Consider the following 25,988-nt stretch of genomic DNA (forward strand, 5'->3'; position numbering starts at 1 on the left):
AGAGAAGCACAAACTCACAAGTTCAGTTTCAGTCTTTCTGTACTTCTTATTTTACAGTGAGAATCTGAGGCACCTTATGAGAGATGAAGGCAGTCAGATGATCCAGGCAAAGGAACTGCCGTCCCTGGCTCGTGAGTATCCTTGGAGTTACCAAATGCATCTTTGAGCTTCACATCAGGAAAGAGCAATTTACACCAGAAGCACATTTGTTTGAAGTCCTTGAAAAAAGAACCTGATACACTGAATACAAAATTACCTTGACCCTCCAGCCATGCCCCCTTTAATCCTGCACCTCCACGCCTGCACCAGTTAGTGATTTTAATGAGGTACCATACTATCCACTCTTTCCTCTTGGACTCTTGATCTGTTAGAGCTTTTGTGTTTGCTTTTCCATTCATCCTTGAACTCCCTGCTTCTCATGTGTCTGCAAAAACAGCTATTTCTCAAATCAAACTGTTATACTCTTTGCAAAGCTCCACAAAGTATTTTTCTTTCAATCCTTGATGAGCTTCTTTCACTGTTTCTTGTTAGTTCATGACCGTGTGCATGCATCCCTTGCAATAATAGATGGAAATAAATACTCCACAAAAGACATATAAATATGTTTACACATCTCAGTTTTTCTTGCTCAAGAATTTCCTATTTCCAAATATTATGAATGAATAAATGATCTGTTTAAAATTGTTTTGTATGAAAAAATTTGCAAAGTTAAATAAGATATGAAATTGATGGGTTAATTATAAATATTTTCCTAAACTTGGTGAGGTATAACACCACACAAGAATATATGTCTCTTGCCATCAATCATGACAGGTTTATATTGCAGCATTGTTTGTTCAGTGACTTAAAATATGTTGTCTTCTTTACAAAAAAAGAGAGAATATTTTATAATACTGTTTTAGCTATGAGAATTAAGAGGTTGAATATGCAAAGGCACATATCAAAAAGCTTCTGATATGTGGCTGATATTCAATAAATATTTCTTTTTTCCACTTTGCTTAACTCCCTCAGGCAAATCAAAGCCCCTAACTAACTCAGAGTCAGAATTCTAATTTGCTTTAGGCCTACAGGGCGACATGAAATAAGCCTGAAGGTAAACGCCTAGGCTTTCCAAGCCAGTATCATTTTAAAAATGTTAGAGTTAGAAATGCAATTCTGAGAGGAATGTTCAAAAAATTAAGGTCTATGTCTTAATTGGAGGGAGCTAATGAATTGTGGAATAAAACATCACACTTCAATCTCTGTTTTTGAAGATATGAAACAGTGGGAAATGGGTAACAAAACCATACCTGCACTTCAGCTTTTCAAACGCGGTTTTACATTGCTTGGAAAAGCTGAGCTTTTATTTATTTGTTTGTCTTATTAGTCTATATTTTAAGATGTGCTTGAATATGGTTAGCGTTCTTATTTTAAGGTAAATTTTACTAAGGTATAAATTAAGAGCGTATCAATCAATAATGTCATCCATGGAGACTAAATTTCTACCTTTCTTTTTACAAATATCTCTCAGTTTAAATCTTTATGATGGAGGTTATTGTTGACCTAGAGGATGGAAAATAACACATGCTGGGTGTGTATTCTACGACAGGAACAGGAAGACCGACCATAACCTTCTTTGGAGCTGTCTTCCAGGCAGGCATTCTAGGGTTTTCACTCTGCCAAGAAACTTTGTTTGGCTCTTTCTAAGAACACTGTACACATTTTTTTAAATAAACAAATCACATTTGTTTGTTTGTTTTTTTTTTAATCTACAACAAATGCTCTATCAGAGCAAAAGGAGGGTTGGCAGTCTTTTTTACCTTTTCACTGAGAGAGCAGCCTCATGTTTTTTTTTTTTTTTATTTTATTTTTATCAGTTACATTTTATTAACTCTGTATCCCAGCCGTGTCCCGATCCCTCATTCCCTCCCAGTCCCTCCCTCCCTCCCTCCCTCATCTCCACCGTGCCCCTTTCCAAGTCCACTGATAGGGGAGACCTCCTCCCCATTCATCTGATCCTGTTTTATCAGGTATCTTCAGGACTGGCTGCAAAGCCTCATGTTTTTAATGCGTATTCACCCTGATGAATGAAAGCGTTTTGCCTCTCAAGAGATTCCACGGAGACTCACTTCTGCCTAGGGCTTCGTTGTTGCCTCTACACTTCAGCCCTTTGAGCCTCAGGTGATTAGATCTAAGGAGCGGAGCTGCATCAATTCAGTAGGGGTTTCATCACCCCAACATGACTGAACATAACCAAAGGGAATGAGATATACAAATTACCATAATAAAATACAACAGAAAGCTTCAAAATATTTCTCAGCAAGAAAAAGCATGTGGCCTTCAGTCTGATCTCTTAAATAATGGAGGGATTCAGACCTGACATGGTGGCTGTGGCATGGTACACTGTGAATCAAATGTGGAAAAATAATTTTACAAATGTTAAGAGACTGAAAAAAGGAGAGTATATAAATTCTACAGCCAACTCATTGTCTGCTGACTGCAGACAAATAAGGCTAGAAATAAAAAAGAAAACATAAAGTTAAGAAAGGAAAATCTACATTTTAAGCTGCTGAAAAAAAAAAAAAGTCCTATTTGGGCCAGGAACATGGCTCAGTTTGTAGTCCATGCCAGCCTTTGGCATCTACCCCCATAAATGTGTAAGTCAGTTGTGGATGGACCTGCCTATAATTCAACACTTGGAGGTAAATATGAGGACCAGGAATTTAAAGTTATTTTGGACTACATAGTTATGTTCAGGGCCAGCCCAAGCTACATGAGATTCTATTAAAAATATTTTATGTCTATTTTAAATATACATTTAAACTGTGGTAAACAAGAGTCATGAAAACGATGAATTCAGTTTTACAAGATCTTTGTCTTAATATGCATGCATGAAAGTGATGTTTGTAACAATCCACCCATTCCCTTTGATCTAATTCCTTCTGTATGCCTTACTTTTTCCTAATGTTTTTTTTTCATATTATCTGTGGTTTTTTTTTTTTCCTTCCTAACCTCCCTGTTGCTCTCTCTCCCTCTCAATTTAGTCCCAACTATGTCCATTTAGTGCTCTCTGAAGTGAATGTATGTATAGCCATTTACGGAAGAATGAATAAACCTTTAGGGCTTATTTCCCTGCTGAAAAGTAACAATAAAGGGGGTTTAAATTAAGTTGCCCTTAAAATAGAGGGACCATGCTTTCTCCAACAACAATGGCTAGCAATAAAAATCTCACTTCAAGGTGTATGCTACTTCTTAAGCTGTTGATAAGTGAATTTCCATAGACAATCCCCAGACATTCCAGGTAATTGTCTTTTTTACTTTCCAGAACTTGATTGCTAGACCCTATTGTTGAAGTTAATACAAACCTTAGTGACAGAGCATAGAGAAATCAAAATGGGGTTTTCTCATTTCTTTTCTTACATCTGTTTCTCTCACACATAGCTAAGTTCTAAATATGAGTGTCTCGTCTAAGTTTAATTCTTGGGATACATTTGGGTCTTATTTCAAAATACCATCCTTAAATATCTCCTAAATATAGACGAATATATCACCTTTGGTAGCTGGGAGTTCATCAATGAATTTGTGAGTCTACACCGTTTTATTTTAATTTTGGTGCATAACACAGTGGTGGCTCAATGAAAAATAATATTTAGAGCACTAAATATGTACTTTATAAGCTTTGAACTAATGGCATGAAGTAGTTGAAAATAGAAACAAAACTCCCAAAGCCATCCCAATTGAGGAGTAATGGGAGATTACTTCTGGAGAGATCTTACTATGTGGGGAGAAAACATGTGTGCAACACTAAGACTGGAAGAAAAAAAATTACCATGCAGGAAGCTCTGTGGAAAGAGATGGTGGGAACCGTGTAGGTGTGGATTTGGGAAGTGAGGGTGGCAGCTGTACTGCAGAAATGTAAATAAGACACAAATTAAGAGATGGAACTTCTTGTGTCAGAGGTTTCCATTCCTAAACTCCAAGTTTGACCTTTCAGTCTGCCATGTTTTATGCCGGTGGTTAGTTTTTGCCATTGTGGTATGTTTAAGGTCCCCACAGCTACTACATTGTATGCATATATTGATAATCGCATCATAAAGACATCTTTTCATCTTCTAACTGATACAAATCCTAGCTTCAGTTAATAACTTCAAAAGGAACTCATGTATTACATGGACCTTTAATATGATTCTTTCCAATAGCACAAATGTAACAGTGACAAGAATTTATTCTATGCATGTGATTGGATAGTCAGACTTCTATCACGTATTTTCAACCTCAGAACATAGGACCCAGAACCTCAACCTGAAACCTAATGTAGTTCTTCTCTCCCGTATACTCTCACACTGCTCTATCATGACACTGCATATGAGGAAGACAGAACGTCACAATCAGGAGACTCAAGAGTCCTTAAAGCCTTACTATATTTATTTGTTTAGTGTTTGTTTTGTGTGTAGCTGGAGGTAGAACTGGATATGTACCAGATACAGGTCCTGTCCTACCTGAGGTAGATCCCAGGCATTTTTAAACTCTGAAATAACTTTACTATGTAAATATTACTTGCTGGACTTGAAAACTACACTTGAGTTTTGTATTTTTTTCTCTTTTATTTTTTTATTTTTATTTTTTTCAATGCAGTTTATTCAGGAACCTTGAACAATCATCTGACCCTGGGTAATGCCAGCCCACTTTAAATAGCCTCTGGGTAGCCAACCTCAGCATGCCACGTGGGCAATGCAGATAGGTCCACATACATGGAAGCAAGCCAGATCCTCAGCCTTAGCCAAATGTGGAGTTGTTTGTGACAGAGAGCACTCACCATCGAGAAGGTGGAAGGCGGAAACCAGCTCCATCTTTCAGGCACGGCATTACGCAGCTCTCTACAGTTCCCCCTTTTTGTTTTAGACGCGTCAGGCAGGAGTAGAGGTCTGATCTCTGATATTAGAAATAAATTGGGACTTTGTACTGATGTTCATTTAGGTGTCATCCACCCAAAGAGCATCAGACCCGTCCGATACCTTTTTCTCAGAGGCGGGACCTGGGGCATCAACCTGCATGCAATCAGACATGCTCTTCTCTGGGTCCAAAGCATCTGACCCTGAGTGCAGTGCTTAGCCTCGCATCCTGAGCATAACATTTTAGCTTTTTATGGTATCCAACCATGCTTGGGGAGACTGTCCTGCTTCAATGGCTGTAAAGGCCTGAATGGTCATGGCTGCATTACGCTGTTGTGAGACTCTAGTCTTGCATATATACCACAGGCAAACCAAGGAGACCAACACCAGAAGGCCTGCTAATGCTCCCATGCCCGCCCATTCCTTCAGATGATTCATGGCTGCAGCAATCCATGATGATAATCCTGTGGCTAGTCCTGTGTCCACTCTGGTAGAATTTACTTGAGTTTTGTATTTTAATTACATGATGAATACATCATCAGAGATTTCACTCACCTGTAGGCTTGGATTTCAGTTGATGTTTTCTCTTTGTATCTATACTTCCTTACCTTTATACATTGTTACATATACTGAGGAATTGATGTCAGATACTGATAAGGCCTACCATTTCATATGGTATTAGGGCACAAACACACTCTCCCCACAGGCACACATATATGCAGAGATCCAGTATACAAATGTGCACATGCCTGCCTTAGTCCAAATATGAGAATCATCACCGAAAAGCAAATTCCATATAATTTAATTGGAAAAAAATTTCAAACTGTGCCTCTTGTAGTCAATGCTATCAGCATTGGATGCTTTGAAAACCACTCATCCATTTCCACTGACAAACTTGAATAAGCTCTTGGGCAGACAATACATGACAGTCTCCCAAGGGTGGGTAGGTCTGACAAGATCTAAGTAAAGGTCTCATCACATCTACACAGAGCACTCAATCCCTAAAGACTGGCATTCTGCATCAGCCATGTATAAGCCTCAGGCTGTCATACCTATGCTTTAAGTCAGCTCTCTAGGAATTGCACTCCCTATGTATCACCTTTGGGTTTGATTAATTTGCTAAGATGGCGTAATTATTCTTTATTGCATGAAGATTATATTTATATACATTATCAGGGGCAAACAGTAAAAGGTGAGATTCAAGTCAATTCTGGACTCATATAAGTTTGGATATTGACTTTTTCCTTCTGGTTTTGGAATATTTTATCCCATGTATCCATTTGCTTAACCAGTTGTCCAATTTTTGTATTTTAATTCTTTTTCTGATCAGAAGAAAGAATTCATATCTTTCCAATCTGATATAACTCAGTATCAGTAATTCACTTATTCTCTGCAAGTATTTATTTCACTTTTCTTCATGAGTTACTGTACTGATCAGACTATTCATATTAAAAGAAACATGCATACCTACTGTCCTTACAAAATTTACAGTTCTGGGGTGAAGAAATTATTAAACAAGTAATAGTCACAAAGCATACAAATTTTAAATGGAGAAAAGTATAAACCTAGGCAAAAGTCCAACATTGTGTAACTTTTCTGGTTAATAAGTCAAGGGATATATCCTGGAATGTGAATGTTGAACATTAAATGTAAAATACATATTGCAAGGATTATGCTGAAAGTTGGTATATATATACTGGAAATCTACAAGAATGCCTGCAGGTGAAGATCAATTTAGTTTAAAAATAACCAAAAAATGGTTAAATTGTTATATATTGATAAGTAAAACCATTATAAACAGTTTTATTTTGCCTTAATTCCAAACAATCCTAACTACAAAAGGTACAAAAACATAAAAAGTCTAATTAACAAATATAATAGAGAGCAAAATTATATATAATGCAAAAGAATATGTATCCAGTGATAGTATTGACAAGAAAACATAACAGTGAAAGTTAAAGGAAACAAAAGAAATGAGGAATCCAAAATTAACCATGTAACCTAACCACAAGTATATATAATTCACTTTTGTTGGAGAAATTGAGTCACTGTTGTCTGCTTCTTGTGCCAGGAGGATGTGAAGTTTATCTTCAGTCCAGGAAATCATTCCTTCCCAAGGCAAATTGTTTCCTGAATTGCTGCAGCAGTCATTAATAGTTCTGGAAAAGTCTACAGACAATATTTATAATTACAAATTTATAATCACAGACATGGATACAAAAACCATGCACATACATGTATACAACACAGTTGTTGTGGTACTATGCTACTACAGCCATAACTCTGAAGTCATTGACATCACCTCATATCATCTTGGAGATATTGTATCACCTCGCATAATCACAAATGAACAAGGTGGTGTATAGTAAAGCAAGGTATCCAGAGAGATCAAATTCTTATGATTTTAACATAATATGTTGCTATGGTTATTTACTTTATTGATATGTAGTCTTGTTAAAATCTTGTTTTCCTCATTTTATGTATCCTTTGGTGATTTGGGATATTCCAGTAAGATATAAATAAGGGTTTATTCTTAAGGCTTTAAATGTGTTTTTTATCAGCCACTAAAGTATTTATGCTATATTTATTCACATAAGAAATGTTGGAATATGTTATTATTAAAGCCCTTCTGCAGTTAGAAGGTATTATAAAGAAACATGGGATTATTATTATATCCAGAAAGGTGACTGTAGTTAAATATAGCAAAAATAACTTACTACAATGAAATACATTCTTGAAAAATTCTTGAGAGTCTTTCGAACTTACATATTTATTCTAGTGGCTTTTGGGGGTAAGTGCTCACTAATTTGAAGGTTATCAGCAGTATAAAACACTTGAAAATTTTCAACACGAGGATTCACAATGTAATCATGGCCACTTAAGGGATCGTATAATCATGCTGTCAGTCATAACAACAAATACTTCAGGGGACTTCAGTGTGGATGCTGCAGAAAGAATCACTCCGAATTTTCCTCTATGCAAGCAGTTATAAAAACAACCCTTGCCAATACAAGGGAGGACATCTCAATACTTCCTCTTAAAAATACTCTTGAGCAAGATTTTGCTTGGCAACCATTCAAGAAAACAAATTTAACCTATATTTAAAGTTAGCATTCACTAAGTTTCCAAGTTATCAATAGATCTGATGTGCAAAATTGTTTATAGAAAAGATTGCAAAATGAAAACTTAGATAAAATGCACACAAGTTTCAATGTGTGTGTATATGCATATTTTGTGTATGAATGTGTGTGTTCAGTATTAAGAATAGAGCCCAGGTTCTAGCTCATGCTAGACAGAAATTATACAGTTTAATTCCTTACACTCAAATATCACTGAATGCTTTCATTGGAAAGGAACTCAACAAAATCCATTCAGCCAACCTGCAAGCTCCAACTGGAATGAATCACTAGTATTACTTTTCAAAAATTTAATAAATACAAAAATAGTAGTATACTACACCACAAAGAAAATGAAAACTCCATTTATTATAAAGATCTTTAAGCATTCAAAAATACTAAGCAATAAGCAGTTTTCAAACTCTTATCAGCCAGGTATTGTACCATATGTTAAAGAAAATTTACTAGACCTAGAAGATAGGATAAACATACTAAAATCTGTACACCTAAAAAATTTAAACAAGAAAGAAGACCCGGGCTAAGATGATCAATCCTCACTTAGAAAGAAAATTGGGATGGACATTGGAAGTAGGAGAAAACAAGCAACAGGACAGGACCCTATTGCAGAAGGCCTCTGAAAGACTCTACCTAGTAGTGTATCAAAGCAGATGCTGAGACTCATAACCAAACCTTCCACAGAGTGCAGGGAATCATATGAAAGAAGGGGGAGTTAGTATGATGTGGAGAGTACAGGAGCTCCACAAGGACCAAATATATCTGGGCACAGAGGTCTTTTATTAGAATGTATCTCCAACCAAGGACAATGTATGGATATAACCTAGAACCCCTGCTCAGATGTAGCCCATGGTAGCTCAGTATCCATGTGGGTGCCCTAGAAAGGGGAACAGGGACTATTTCTGACATGAACTTAATGGCTGGCTCTTTGACCCCTGCCCCCTCTCCCCACGCCTTGAGGGAAAAGCAGCCTTGCTAGGGTACAGAGGAGGACATTGCAGCCAGTACTGAAGTTACCTGATAAGCTAGTGTCAGATTGAAGGAGAGGAGGACCTCCCCTATCAGTGAACTTTTAAAGGGGCAGGGAGGAGATGAGGGAAGGAAGTTGGGATTGGGAGGATATGAGGAAAGGGTCTATGACTGTGGCACAAAGTAGATAATTGTGATTAATATAAAAAATAAAAATTATGAAATTTAAGCGTGTATTATATATGTATTTTATACAACAGGTAGAAACACAGAACCAGTTTATTTCTGTGTGTAACTACATATTGATAATTTATGTAAAATATTTTATCATATGTAGCTTACAGTATATTAATTTTAAGTCTGTTTGTTATATGTTTCTACATGCCCCCATACATGTGTTCTTTAGTTTATAAATATGCATCGGTGCTTAATTTAAAATTAAAAGTTATTAGAACAGTCCTTCATTCATTTAAGTTTACAATTCAATTTGATTCCTAACCCTATAATATTGATATATCAATGATATAAATAAAAATTAAAGTATGGAATAACCTCACTACTATTTCATATCCTAGTAACAAAATATAATAATCTTCAAATATTATAATTTTAGATTTTTTAATCTTTATTATGGAGATAAAAGGAGTGCTAATATACTACATAATAGTATTTCCCTGACCTTACTATGTCATATAGTGTTACACTTGTTATAATTAATAAATCAATGGTAATGACTAATTAATATTTATAAAGATTTGGAATTCTCTTTTAGGAATACAGTCATGTTGTAGTAAGATGTCATCCATAATTATATGCCTCTCATAAACTGTATTATTTTTCTTGAGTTTCCCACAGCTATGACAGTTTCTGACTTTGTGAGAAGTCAGAAATTTGTTTTTAATGCATTTTTTTTTACAATATTGCATTTTTTATTATGATTTATTACAATTTATGGGAGGGGTCTACAGCTGGGATGTTTTTTAAAATATAGATTAAGTAATGCGTAGAATGTCCACAGAAAGATTTTTGTCTAATACTTTGTTATGACTACTGTAGTATTTCTCGATTTTAGATAATGGTATCCCACAAGTACAATCCTGTCCTCAAGCTATTATGTCAAAAATCATCAACAGAGCCAACTGTTTGCATGACAGGAGCAGTGTTTCTCAAACTTTTATGCTGTTCAGGTCGTGGATTTTCTTTTCGTATTGTTTTTATTGAATGGAAGTTACTATGTGGAACTGACAAAATGAAGGACCTAAAACATCTTAATGGCAAAGTACCTAAGTAAACACTGTTCCCCTTTTTAGGGCACCCACATGGATACTGAGCTACCATGGGCTACATCTGAGCAGGGGTTCTAGGTTATATCCATACTTTGTCCTTGGTTGGAGATACAGTCTAATAAAAGACCTCTGTGCCCAGATATATTTGGTCCTTGTGGAGCTCCTGTCCTCTCCACAACATACTAACTCCCCCTTCTTTCATATGATTCCCTGCACTCTGTGGAAGGTTTGTTATGAGTCTCAGCATCTGCTTTGATACACTGCTAGGTAGAGTCTTTCAGAGGCCCTCTGCACAGATTTGTCCCTCTAAACTTGTTTATATATTTATTGATCACATGTTTGTATTAGATGAGCTAATGATGCTTATTTTATATATTCAGTTATAACCTTTATTTCTTCATACTTTATTCATTTCTTCTCAAGTTTTATCACTTCCCATATTGGAATTTTTGGATTAGCTCCTGGGTCTCTTGTGCATAAATCTATTTTTTATTTTATCGCTGCTGTTTCTTTGTCTGTTGAGAGAGAGGACATAGTTTGTTATTCTCATGATAAAGATTATGCATCTGGTCTATTTCCTTCTCTTATTTTATAACTGATCTTTTCCCAAGATCCTCTTATTTTATTATAACACTGACAAAAGTTAAAATATATTCATGGGTTATATGGTGCTATTTGTTTAGGTCTCCTAAAAAAGAAAGAAAGGACATAAAGATATATACTATTCCTAGGATAAACACATCAATAAATATTTTTCATGTAAACATTTGTTTCCATATTGAGGGAAGTGCACGGTGAAGATAGTGGCTCTGAGCCCCAATCTATCTGTTTCTTCATAGACCATTCGCTTCTCCATGCACAGCTCCCCACTACAAGAATGGGAAACCTGACTTCCATGCCTATAACAGTGCTGGTGTGTAAAGAAGATAAACAAGAAAGAGGACCCGGGGTAAGATGATCAATTCTTACTTACAAAGACAAATGGGATGTGCATTGGACATAGGAGAAGACAAGTAACAGAACAGGAGCCTACCGCAGAGGGCTCTGAAAGACTCTACCTAGCAGTACATCAAAGCAGATACTAAGACTCATAACCAAACCTGTGACAGAGTGCAGGGAACCATGTGAAAGAAAGGGAAGTTAGTATGACATGTAAAGGATAGGAGCTCCACAAGGACCAAATATATCTGGGCATAGGGGTCTTTTCTGAGACCGACACTCCACCAAGGACCATGTATGTATATAACCTAGAACCTCTGTTTGAATGAAGCCTGTGGTAGCTCAGTAACCAATTGGTTTCCTATAGTAAGGGGAACAGGGTCTATTTCTGACAGGAACTCAATGGCAGGCTCTTTGGCCTCCCCACACCCCCAAGGGAGGAGCAGTCCTGCTAGGCCACAGAGGAGGACTTTGCAGCCAGTCCTGAAGATACCTGATAAAGCATGGTCAGATGAAAGAGGAAGAGGTCCTCCCCTATCAGTGGACTTGAAAAGGGGCAGGGAGAAGATGAGGGAGGGAGAGAGGGTTTGGGAGAAAAAGAGGGAGCAGGATACAGCTGGGATACAGAGTTAATAAAATGTAACTAATAATAAAAAAAATTAAATTAAATAAAAAAAAAAAACGGTGCTGGTGTGTATGTATCCAGGTGTGTTCAGGCATGAAGGAAAATGAGCACTAGATTTATGTACCATGCAGGAGACATTTGTCAGACTAGTGTTTACCATGTTATTTTTATAAATCCTTTGCTTTTGAATTTGCTTTCAATCTGAAAGTATAAGTCACTTCCCAGTAGTTACAAGTCAGGAAAATGCAATCACTCTATAAAGTGTGATTGATATATACATTGCAAACGCAGGTTATTTTAATTATGTTTGTTATTCATTTTTATAGCTACTGGTTCCTTAAGAACTTTCTTTTATTTTATCACATGTCAGGATTGTGATATCTTATAAGTTTTGGTATGCATAGTCAGTCATTGACTATCGTACTATAGAAGAATATTTTGAATCCCTAAATCGTGCCCACATTTACTCTATCCAGCTTTCCTTTCCCATCATGTGCTGACAAACACAGTTATCTCTTCCTTTACCTTTTACAAAATATTGATAATTTGGATTCGAAGGGTATGTGGCTTGCTGAGATTGTCTCCTTTCACTTATCAATTGCATTTAAGATACATGTCACTTGAACTTCAGGGCTCATTAAATTTTATTGGTGAATACAGTCCATTATAGAAATAAATCAGAGTTTGTTTATCTACCCAGTTATTGAAAGATATTTTAATTGTTTTCAATTTGGAGCAGTTACAAACAAGCAAAGCTTTTATTAGGAACATGAAGAGAGTTTTGTAGATATGTTTTATCGCTAACACAATAAGAGAGACTGTGATTTCTATATAGTATTCTTATAATTTGTTTAAATTAGTAAATTGCTTCTTACTGCATTCTAAAACATACTGGTGCAACCTGATCAGTCAAAATCAGTCAAATTTCTCAGACATCTGAGAAATTTGCATGTGAAATTGCATATCTAGGCATGTAAAACACATATATACATCAAACATTTACTGTTAACAAATAAAAAAGAACTTTTAAAACAATCATGACATGTAAATATATACTTTCATAAACTAATATAAAATAAAAGTAAATTGGTTCACTATGTGATAGAAGAAATGTTTACTTTTACATGAAATACTGAATTTCAGCCAAATGTTTTAAAATGCTTTTTTTATAAGCCATCTTAAAGTTTTAGCATAGTTGATGACATAATTTAAAAACTCTTGTGTGTGTGTGTGTGTGTGTGTGTGTGTGTTACATTTGTCAGGTGCTCATGGAGCCATCGAAGAGCATCAGATCCCTTGAAATTGTATATTCTTGTCACATGCAGTATTGATCTTCCTGACCTGGGTGCTGGGAACTAAACTCTGATACCTGCAAGAACCACCAAGATACCTCTAGGTTAACGTTTTAGTATTAAATTTTTATTTTTTTATATTAGTTACAGTTTATTCACTTTGTTTCCCAGCTGTAGCTCTGTCCCTCATTCCCTCCCAATCAAACTCTCCTTCCCTCATCAACTCCCATTCCCCTCTCCAAGTCCACTGATAGGGGAGGTCCTCCTCCCCTTCCAGCAGACCCTAGCTTATCACATCTCATCAGGACTGGCTGGATTGTCTTCCTCTGTGACCTGGCAAAGCAACTCTGGCCTCAGGAGGTGGTGGTCAAAAAGCCTGCTAGTGAGTTCATGTCAGAGACAGTCCCTGTTCCTATTAATAGGGAACCCACTTGTATACTGAGCTGCCATGGGCTACATCTGAGCAGGGGTTCTAGGTTATATCCATGAACTTTTTTAGAGTATCAGCCTCAGAAAAGATCCCAGTGACTAGATATTTTGGTTCTGTTGCTCTCCTTGTGAAGCTCCTGTCCTCTCCAGATCCCATTATCTCCCCCTTCTTTCATAAGAATTTCCAGGCAAGTAGTGGGATCTAGAAAAAAACATCCTGAGTGAGGTATACGAGAAGCAGAAAGGGTACGCACAGTATATACTCACTTATAAGTAGATACTACACCTATAATATAGGATAAACATACTAAAATCTGTACACCTAAAGAAGCTAAGCAAAAAGGAGGACCCTGGGTAAGAGATGATCAATCCTCACTCAGAAAGACAAAAAGGATGTACATTGAAAGAAGGAGAGGAAAGCCTCTGAAAGACTACCCAGCAGTGTATCAAAGCAGATGCTGAGACACATGACCAAAGTTTGGACAGAGTGCCGGGATTCCTAGAATAATTAAAAAAAAAATAATATATATATATAACCTTTTATTTTTATAACATTTTAATTCCTTTATATTTTGTATGTGCGCACATACACATGGATAAAGAATATATCAATTCTCTCCTTTTATGATGTAGGCTATGGGGATTGAATTCAGACTACAAATCACAATTTTTTGTTGATATTGGTTTACTTGTTTGCTTTTGGCCTACCTTTATCTTTTCTTTGAATTCCCCCCTTTGGTATAGAACTATTTTTTCATTTAATTTAAAATTAGCTAACTACAAAAATGTTAACTATTTCCTTACATTCTCTGTTACTACCTGTGTATCTTCTTAGATAAGGTTTGTATCTTGGATTAAAGGAGCGTAAAAATGTCTGAGTTAAGATGCCATGATCACAGTAACTCTTATAAAATAAAACATTTATTTGGAGCTGACATATATTTCAGAGTTTTAGTTCATTGTTGCCATAGTAGGAAGGAAATACATTCAGGTAGACATGATGCTGCAGAGTAGCTGAGAGTTCCACATCTGGATTGATGGAGAGGCAACTGGGTCTGGCTTGAGCTTCTGAAGCCCACACCCAGTAACACACTCTAATATTGACATTCTCTATAGGTCCATGGGCCATTTTAATTCAAACAAATCCATTCTACTCTCTTGTCACCACCTGCTGGTAGACATATCATAATGCTAAATACATTAAAGTCCAACTTAAAAGTTGCCTTAGTGTAAAATCAAAATGAAAAAGCAGCTCTATTTAAGGTTAGTTGATCCTATTGTGAGCTCTAAGATTGTGAAATCTGTTTCTTGTTTAGTATGGCTCAACAGTAGCACACACCTTTAATCCTAGAGCTTTCAGTACTCAGGACTTAATAAAGATAACCCAAGGTAGAGAGGTAGAGCAAGAAGCCAGTTGACAGGCATTAATCAGTAAGGAAGGACTTTGAGAGAGGAGTATTTATGACTACAGCAGAGAAGAAAGAGCTCTTCAGCACCTTGTGCTTTAGATCTCTAGTTCTTGGGCTCTTTAGCCCTTTGCCTTGAGCTCTTGTTTTTCTGCTCCTGGGCTGTGGATGAGCTAGCAGGCTCTTTCCTCCTGGGCTGTCAACTGAGCTAACAATCTCTTAACTTTGGCCTGTTGGCCTTTACTGTCTGGACCTAAGCTTAACAGGAAGGTCAACTGGCTGTTTTCTCTGCCTCTCTGAGCTAGCAAGTTTTCACCCTAGCATCTGGCACCCGAGTTTTCACTGCATTCACCTTCTCAGCATCACACAATGACCTCTCTGGGAATCCATGCACTGAGATCCTTTCCATACACCTGGCCACAGTGGCATTTCTTAGTCACAGGGAGATTCCATCACACCTTTCCCAGTAGCCTACTCTTCACAACCCAGGTCTCTAACTTTTCCTGCTTTCCCAGCTCAGATATTACAAATATATGCCTCCATGAGCTTTAAATTGTTACTTTCTATTGTATTTCTTATGGATAATAGGGACAGAATTATTAGTGGTGGCATAAAAACCTTGGGGTTAGAGGATAACTCAGAAGAAAAATTATTTGTGCTCATGATGAGAATTGAGTAGAGATTTTCAAATGCATTCAGGAATGTGTACTCTTTCTTCCTAAAGCTTGCTCACTGGTGGTCAGTGTCATCCATCTCTGACTACTCCCATCATTGGTCCTCTGTAGTAAATTTGATGACATATCACAAATTTTTCTTAATCCGGAGCCAACATCAGGCATTCATTCGTGTGCTTTGATAACCTTAGTGAAGGAGCTAATTTTCCATAACCAGTTTGAGAACTGTACAGGGAAATGATTTTAAGTTATCAAGTCATATCTGTTTTAACCCTTAATGGTCAGCAGAAGAGGTTTCAAAGTTTCTCACTTTTTGCTTGAGCCTAGCGACATTTATGGAGAATATGACGTAAAGTGATCTTGGTCTGGTACTGCCAAACACCAAGAATTGAATTCAAATGAAACACTACCGTATTCTATATCCTTCTGTGAAAACGTAATTCATTCTCAAAACAATTTCTGTTTAGAAAATTAAGACTATAGAGAATTAATGTGCATACACACTATTTAGAGGAAGGAAACATTTTATAGCCCAAATTAACAACTGATTGGTGTTGACTGTCCTTTTATCTCTGGAAACTCTTGCAGTAGAAAGTTAATGGTTCTTCATGGATGGTAGTCTCATTATAACATGCCAAATATGTCTGTGTGAATTTGTTAAAATAAAAAATAATTGTATAAACAACTCATCTTAATCCCATGTGTTTCTTAAGAATATTTTCCTATGTGAACATAAAAGTGAGTTCCTTTCAATACACTGACTTTCAGTACACCAAACTGCATTTTCAAATATTTATGATTTCATAACTTATCCCTAACACACATTGCTTACTCTTTTTAAATTTATGTTTCTAAATTCTTCAAAGTAGTTCTCAATCTTACTCTATATATTTTCAATGCCTTTCCTAAGGCAAAGAAATTCTCCTTCGATAATTATTAAAAATTTGTCATCATCCAAAACTTCTTTTCTGCCTTCTTGCATTTTGTACTAACTCTAAATAATGCTAACATTTTTCAACCTTATCCCTTGCCTTCTTGTAGCACGTGAATTCTATTTGCTTCCTGGCACAATTTATTTCCTTCTTTTTTTTATATTTCCTTCTTTAAATTAAACTCATTGTATCTTCTAATCCAATACAAACTTTAAATGAAAATATCTGTGTATTTGTGTCTTGATCAAGTCCCTGTGAATAAGAAATATTTGTTCATCATTAGTTTAATTTTTAAAGAATAATAATGATGGCATTTTTACATACATATGTGTGTGTGTGTGTTCAAATGAAATCACAGGGAAGGAACAAATAAGGGTTAAGGCTCCCATCACATAATAGCATCATCTTGTTTTCTTGTTCTTGGAGTTGTCACATTACATTTTATAATAAATATATGTTGCAAATCACTGGTTTCAAGTCATCACACATGAAAAGGGACTGGCATGTGATACTGATGTGTTCTCACCTAGTCTATGTCCACTTTATCATTACAGTACCTGCTGAGCCCAGATATGTTGAGTTGGATACCTTAAAATGAGGCAAGTAGATTCAACAAGATGGTGGCACCCAGGAGAACACTGCATCTGAGGAACAGGACAACATTTTCCATACAGAGACCAAGAGACTGATCTCTGGGCCCTAAAACAACAGTGATTGTGTTTCCCAGGTGAGAGGAAACCCCCACGATGTGGGGATCAGTTGGGTCCACTCTCAGGTCACCCAGCCAGAACCCAGAAGAGAGCCAGGGTTGTGCAGGTACTAGGTTGCCAGACCAGAGCCACATGCCTGAATGTCCTGATCACCTTCCAGGCTGAACGGTGGGCACAAAAACACCAGAGATTGGAAGTCCCAGTCTCAAGAAAAGCCACAGGGAAGGAAGGAAACTGGACTGGCCTTGGGTCACCCAGGCTTTACCTGGAAAAGGTCTCCCAGAATGGCGGGTACGAACCACCATCACTGAACTGGGCTCTAGCTGCAAGCACAGAGACTTGTTTCATGCCTAGCTATTCCTCACAGACAGAGTTGTGTGCCCCAGGGCAACAGAGACTGGGAGTCCCTGTCGGAAGAAAACCCCACAGGGAAGGAAGCAAACAGGGACGGACTTAAGCCACTCAGTATATCCCTGGAAAAGGACCCGCAGACCAGCTTAACACAGCGAGCTGCCGTGCACCAGCTAGCCTGCTGAGCCCAGGAGAGTGGTACTCACCTGCCACAGATTACTACTTGGGTACTGGGGCACAGAGACCCAACCTCAGACCTACAGACGCCTGGGATCTCCAAGATGAACCCCCAGTTACTAATCCGAGGGGCAACCAGCTATCTCTAAAAAAGCTGACCAAACCACGGGACACCCAGGTTACAACAGCAGCTCAATAAATTTACAGCTAGAAACCCAGAAGCAGGGCAGCTGTCTCCAGGAATTCTCTGGCTGAGAGGAGAGCCCCCTCCACTAACAAGTACCACAGTTACCACTCAAGTCTGTATGCCTGAGGTGAGGTGTGGCAACTCCTGAAAAACACCCGCCATACAGTGACCATACCCAAAAAGCTGAGGAGGGTTCCTTCAGGAAAAACCATCTTCCTGCCAAGAAAATTCTCTCCACCACAGGATTCCAGGAACCACCAGAAACTAACAACCAATACCTAAGATAGCCCAATGGGTAGAGGCCAGTTTAAGACCTCAACAAACAAAAGACAAAGCAATATGGCATCTCCAGAACCCAGTTATTCATGGGCAAGTAGCCCTGGACACCCCAGCATAATTGAAATTCAAGAAGGTGACATAACATCTATGCTCATGAAAAGGATAACAGAGGAAACAAATAAAATGCGTGAAGACCTAGAAGAAGATAAAGTCAACCAGATTATGGCCATCCATAAAGAAATACAGGAAGTTGCAGCCAAACAGTTTGTAGTCTTTAGAGAGGAAATACTTAAATCACTGAAAGAAATAAAAGAAACAGAGAATTGTTCAAACAAACAGCTGAAGGAATTGAAGGAAAAACAGGAAAATACAGTCCACAAAACAGCTCAAGATCCTAAGATAGAATTGGAAAAATTAAAGAAAACACAAATGGAGGAAATTGTGGAGAGAAAGAACTTAGGGAAGAAAAGAGGACTACAGAGGTAAGCATAACTAATAGACTAAAAGAGATGGAAGAAAGAATCTCAGGTGTTGAAGATACAATGGAAGAAATTGATGTATCTGTCAAAGAAAATGTTAAATCTAAAAAAAATTCCTGACACAGACCGTCCAAGATATTTAAGACAACGTACAAAGACAAAACCTAAGAATAATAGGTATAGAGGAAAAGGAAGATTCCCTGCTCCAAGGCCAACAAAATATTTTCAACAAAATCATTGAAGAACATTTCCCCAGCTTAAAGGAGAGGCCAATAAGAATACAAGAGGCCTACAGAACACCCAACAAATTAGACTAGAAAAGAAAATCCTCCCGCCACATAATAATCAAAAGAGTAAGTATACAGAAAAAAAGAAAAAAAAGCCAAAAGCTGTAAAGAAAAAAGGTCAAGTAATATATAATGGCAAACCCATCAGAATCACACCTGACTTCTCAACAGAGACTGTGAAACCCAGAGGGCCTGGACAAATATCATGCAGGCCCTAAGAGAACACAGATATCAGAATAGGCTACTATACCCAGCAAAACTCTTAGTCCTCATAGATGGAGAAAACAAGATATTCAATGACACATACAAATTTCAACAATACATACACACAAATCCAGCAATACAGAATACCCTAGAAGGAAAAATACAACCCAAGAAAACAAGCTACTTTCAAGAAAACACAGGAAATAATTAACCTCACTACAGTAAAACAAAAAGCAACCAAGCACACAACATTATGACCACAGTCAACATCAAAATCAGAGGATCTAACAGCCAATGGTCATTAATCTCTCTCAACATCAATGGACTCAATTTCCAATAAAAGACACAGACTAACAAAATGGATGTGTAAACAAGACCCAGCAATTGGTTGCATACGAGAAACACACCTAAGTCACAAAGACAGTCATTACCTGAAGGTAAAGGGCTGGAAGATCGCATTCCAAGCCAATGGACCCAAGAAGCAAGCAGGAGTAGCCATTCTAATATCTGATAAAATAAACTTTCAACCAAAATTAATAAAAAGAGATGGGGAAGAATACTTCATAATCATCAAGGGAAAATTCCACCAGGAGGACATCACAATCCTGAACATCAATGCCCCAAATACAAGGGTACCCACATTTGCAAAAGAAACATTGATAAAACAAACTTAAACCACACATAGATCAACACACATTAATAGTGGGAGACTTCAACACCCCACTCTCAACAAAGGTCAGGTCAACAAAATGGAAATTAAAGAAAGAAACAATGTCTCTAACAAAGGTCATGAATCAAACAGACTTAACAGACATTTACAGAACCTTACAACCAAACACAAAAGAATTTACCTCCTTCTCAGCACCTCATGGAACCTTCTCCAAAATCAACCATACTGTTGGTCACAAAGTGAGCCTCAACAGATACAAGAAGATTGAAATAATCCCTTGTATCCTATCTGATCACCAGGAATAAAACTGGACCTCAATGACAAGAGAAATTGCAAAAGCCTCCACACACATGGAACATGAAAAACTTACTATTAAAAAACATCTGGGTCAGGGAAGAAAAAAGGAAAGAAGTTAAGGTCTTCCTAGAATTTAATGAAAATGAAGACACAACATACCCAAACTTGTGGGACACAAGGAAAGCAGTGCTAAGAGGAAAGTTCATAGCACTAATTGCCTTTAAGAAGAAATTGGAGACAGCTCATTCAAGCAAATTAATGGCTCACCTAAAAAAAAAAAAAAAAGCAGACACACCAAAAAGGAGTAGATGGCTGGAAATAATCAAACTCAGGGCTGAAATCAATCAATTAGAAACAAATAAAACAATTCAAAGAATCAATGAAACCAAGAGTTGGTTCTTTGAGAAAATCAGCAGGATAGACAAACACTTAGCCAAGCTAACTAAAAGGCAGAGAGATACCACCCACTTCAACAAATTCAGAAATGAAAAGGGGGACATAACTACAGACACTGAGGAAATCCAAACAATCATTTGGACTTATTTCAAAAGTATATGCCACAAAATTTGAAAATCTAAATGAAATGGACAATTTTCTTGATCGATTCCATTACCAAAGCTGAATCAAGACCAGGTAAATCAATTAAACAGCCCTATATACTCTAAAAAAATAGAAGAAGTCATCAAAAGTCTCCCATCCACAAAAAGCCCAGGACCAGATGGTTTCAGGGCAGAATTCTAGCAGACCTTCAAAGAAGAGCTAACTCTAGTTCTCTTCAAATTATTCCACAAAATAGAAACAGAAGGAAGACTACCAAACTCATTCTATGAAGCCACAGTCACCTTGGTACCTAAACCTCACAAAAACTCACCAAAGGAAGAGAATTTCAGGCCAATCTCCCTTATGAACATTAAGGCAAAAATACACAATAAAATATGTGCAAAATGAATAAAAGAACACATCAAAGATAACATCCACTATGACCAAGTAGGCTTTATCCCACATATGTAGGGGCGGTTCAATACAGAGAAATCCATCAATGTGATCCACCATATTAACAAACTGAAAGAAAAAAAAAAAAAAAACACATGGTAATCTCCTTAGATGCTGAAAAAGCATTTGACAAAAATCCAACATACATTCATGTTTAAAGTCTTGGAGAGATCAGGGATACAAGGCACATATCTAAACATAATAAAGGGAGTATACAGCAAGTCTATAGCCAACATTAAACTAAATGGAGAGAAACTTAAATCAATCCTACTGAAATCAAGGACAAGACAGGGCTGCCCACTCTCTCCATATCTCTTCAACATAGTTGTAGAAGTCTTTGCTAGAGCAATAAGACAGTTGAAGGAGATCAAGGGAATACAAATTGGAAAGGGAGAAGTCAAATTATCACTATTTGCAGATGATATGATAGTATACCTGAGTGACCCTAAAAATTCTACCAGGGAACTCCTTAAGCTGATAAACACCTACAGCAAAGTGGCTGGATACTAAAATCAGTAGCCCTCCTGTATAAAAAAAGACAAAAGGGCTGAGAAAGAAATTAGGAAACAACACCTTTCACCATAGCCACAAATGACATAAAATACCTTGATATAACCCTAAACAACGAAGTCACAGACTTGCATGAAAAAAAAAATTTCAAGTCTCTGAAGAAAGAATTAGAAGAAGATATCAGAAGATGGAACTATCTCCCATGCTCATGGCTTGGCAAGATTAACATAGTAAAAATGGCCATCTTACCAAAAGCAATCTACAGATTTAACACAATTCTCATCAAATTAGCAATTCTTTACAGAACTTGGAAAAATTTCTCAACTTCATATAGAATAACAAGAAACCCAGAATTGCTAAAACAATCCTCTACAATAAAAGATCTTCTAGAGGTGGTTCCATCCCTGATCTTAAGCTGTACTATAGAGCAACAGTAATAAAAACTGCATGGTACTGGCATAGAAACAGAATTGTGGATCAATGGAACTGAACAGAAGACCCAGAAATAAACCCACACACTATGGACATCTGATATTTGACAAAATGCCAAAACCATATAATTTGGGAAAAAAAGATAGCATCTTCAACAAATGGTGCTGGTACAACTGGTTATCTACATGTAGAAAAATTCAAATAGAACCATATTTATCACCCTGCACAAAACTAAAGTTCATGTGGATCAAAGACCTCAACATAAACCCAGTCACATTAAATAGGTTAGAAGAAAAAGTGGGTAAGACCCTAGAACTCATTGGCACAGGAGACAACTTCCTGAACAGAACACCAAGAGCACAGGCTCTAAAAGCAACAATCAATTAATAGGACCTCATGAAACTAAAAATCTTCTGCAAAGCAAAGGACACCATCATCAAAACAAAACAAATGCCTACAGATTGGGAAAGAATCTTCACCAACACTTTATCTGACACAGGGCTAATATCCAGAATATATAAAGAACTAAAGAAGCTGAAAAGCAGCAAACCAAGTAATCCGATTAAAAAATGGGGAACAAAGCTAAACACAGAATTCTCTGTAGAGGAATATCGAATGGCAGAGAAACAGTTAAAGAAATGTTCAAAGTCCTTAGCCATAAGGAAAATGCAAACCAAAACGATCCTGAGATTTCACCTTACACCCAACAGAATGGCCAAGATCAAAAACTCAAGTGAAAACACATGATGTCGAGGTTGTGGAGAGAGGGGAACCCTCCTCCACTGCTGGTCAGAATGTAAATTTGTACAACCACTCTGGGAATCAATCTGGAGTTTTCTCAGACAACTAGGAATAGTGCTTTCTCAAGATCCAGCCATACCACTCCTAGGCATATATCCGAAAGAGGCTCAAGTACACAATAAGGACATTTGCTCAACCATGTTCATAGCAGCTTTATTTGTAATAGCCAGAAGCTGGAAACAACCCAGATGCCCCTCAATTGAAGAATGGATACAGAAATTGTGGTACATCTACACAATGGAATATTACTCAGCAATGAAAAATAAGGAAATCATGAAATTTGCAGGTAAATGGTGGGACCTGGGAAGGATCATCCTGAGTGAGCTGTCCCAGAAACCAAAAAACTCATATGGTATATACTCACTCATATAGACATATAACAAAGGATAAACCTACTAAAATCTGTACATCTAAAGAAACTAATCAAGAGGGAGAATTGTGACTAAAATGCTCAATCTCCATCCCGAAAGACAAAGAGGAAGGACATCAGAAGAAGAAGAAAATAGGAAACAAGCTAGGAGCCTGCCACTGAGGGCTTCTGAAAGGCTCTTACCTGCAGACTATCAAAGCAGATGCTAAGACTTATGGCCAACTGTTGGGCAGAGTGCTGCAAATCTTATGAAAGAAGTGAGAAATAATAAGATCTGGATAGGAAAGGAGCTCCACAAGGAGATCAACAGAACCAGAAAATTTGAACACAGGGGTCTTTACAGAGACTCATTCTCCCACCAAGTACCATTCATGGAGATAGCCTAGAACCCCTGCACAGATGTAGCCCATGGCATTTCAGTGTCCAAGTGGGTTCCTTAGTAATGGGAACAGGGACTGCCTCTGACATAAACTGATTGTCCTGATCTTTGATCTCCTCCCCCTGAGTGGGGAGCACCCTTAACAGGCCACAGAAGATGACAATGCAGCCACTCTTGATGAGATTTGATAGACTAAGATCATAATGAAGGAGAGGGGAACTCCCTTAACAGTGGACTTGGGGAGGGGAATGCGTGGAGAAGGGTGAGAGAAGGTGGGATTAGGAGTGTAGAAGGAAGGGATTTATGGGGAGATACAAAGTGAATAAAGAGTAATTAATAAAAGTTTAAAAGATGAGGCAAATATAGCTGGCAGAGTCCTGTAATCCTAGCATTCTGGGAGGCAGAGGCAGCTGGATCTCTGAGTTTGAGTGGCACATGGTCTACATGGTGAAGCCAGGTAAGCCAGCGCTCCGCAAAGAAACCCTGTCTTGAAAAATCATAAAAGAAAGAAAGAAAGAAAAAAAGAAAGAAAGAAAGAAAGATTATGCAAATAATGCACAAAATGCATTACAAAATATTAAGTTTGTGCATTCGATTCACATTCCCTATAAATGACTATTTTTTACAAATTTCCCCTTTAAAACATCAAATGTGTATGCCATATCCATGTCCAGCCACCCTTTCTCACATTCAATTTTCCCTATCACTTCTCAACACACAACCCTCCCAAATTCCACAAATACCAGGATTTAAGTATTCAAATACAGTTTTTGGATCTTCTTTACACATAAAAATATGGGTTTTCTGAGGAGACCTGTGATAAACTCCAGTTCTGTTTCCTGTCCTCTACAGCTTACACTGTCTATCCTGGTTTCCCTTTTTTTTTTAATTTTTTATTTAACTTTTATTAATTACACTTTATTCATTTTGTATCCCCCCATAAGTCCCTCCCTTCTCCCCTCCCGGTCCCACCCTCCCCCCACTTTCTGCATGCATGCCCCTCCCCAAGTCCACTGATAGGGGAGGTCCTCCTCTCCTTCTTTCTGATCTTAGTCTATTAGTTCTCATCAGAAGTGGCTGCATTGTCAGGGTTGGTTTCCCTTTTGAATGAGAATTAAGCATCTTTCCTAGGGTCCTCCTTGTCCTTTAGCTTCTTTAGGTCTGTATGTTTTAGTATGCTTATCCTATATAATATGGCTAATATCCACTTATAAGTGAGTGTATACTACCTCACTCATGATGATCTTTTCTAGTTCCATCCATTTGCCTGCAAATTTCATAATTTCCTGCTTTTTAATAGTGGAGTAGTATTCCATTGCTTAAATGTACCAAAAATTTCTGTATCATTCTTCAGTTGAGGGACATCTAGGTTATTTCCAGATTTTGCCTATTATGTATAAAGCTGCTATTAACGTAGTTGAGCAAATGTCCTTGTGGTATAGTTGAACGTGTTCGAATATAAGCCCAGTAGTGGTATAGCTAAGTCTTAAGGTAACACTATTACCAGTTTTCTGAAAAAGTGCCAGATTGATATCCAAAGTGGTTGTAAAAGGTTACATTCCCACCATCAATGGAGGAGGGCCCTTTCCTCCATGACCTCTCCAGCATGCATTATCCCTTAAGATTTTGATCTTAGCCATTCTGATGGGTGTGAAGTGAAATCTCAGGGTAGTCTTGATTTGTGTTTCCTTAATGAGTAAAGATGTTGAGCATTTCTTTAAGTGTTTCTCTGCCATTCTATATTCATCTGATAAGAATTCTCTGTTGCTCTTTATCCCATATTTAATCGGATTATTTGGTTTGTTGGTGTTTAATGTCTTGAGTTCCTTATATATTCTGGATATTAACCCTCTGTATCCTACCACAGATATCATCTAAAAGACTCAAACCAGCAGTGGATCAAAGCAGCTGCAGAGAGATTCACAGCCAGAGTGGACAGAGTGCTTGGAGTTTAATGGAAGAAGGGGAATATAAAAGACTCCAGGGAGGAGCCACAGGAGAACAACAACAACAGCAACAACAAAAAAAAAAAAAAAAAAAAAAAAAAGGAAAGAAAGAAAAAGCAGGGCTCTGGAGTACTGCAAAGAGGATGCAGCAACCAAGTACCATGCATAGAGAGGACCTAGACCCCCCTGCTCAGATGTATCCCAGAGACAGTTTAGTCTCCATGGGGGTTCCCAAACAAAAGGAAAGAGACAGTCTCTGACATGAACTCTGTTGCCTGCTCCGAGAACACTTTTCCCTGGTGGGGCGACCTATCCAGCCTACAGAGGAAGAGGATCCAGATGGTCCTGATAGGCTAGGGTCA

The 25,988-nt window shown here is 37.5% G+C and overlaps 1 long non-coding RNA gene across 1 annotated transcript; it reads left to right on the forward strand.

Moving 5' to 3' along the window:
- Nucleotides 1–25,742, forward strand: LOC132652211 (uncharacterized). The gene is made up of 4 exons (XR_009589691.1): nucleotides 1–131; nucleotides 11,097–11,206; nucleotides 17,109–17,281; nucleotides 25,548–25,742. It is a non-coding gene; the product is annotated as an uncharacterized LOC132652211 (long non-coding RNA).
- The last annotated feature ends 246 nt before the right edge of the window (nucleotides 25,743–25,988 follow it).

The sequence above is a fragment of the Meriones unguiculatus genome, chromosome 2 (assembly GCF_030254825.1).
Source record: "Meriones unguiculatus strain TT.TT164.6M chromosome 2, Bangor_MerUng_6.1, whole genome shotgun sequence".
NCBI lineage: Eukaryota > Metazoa > Chordata > Mammalia > Rodentia > Muridae > Meriones > Meriones unguiculatus.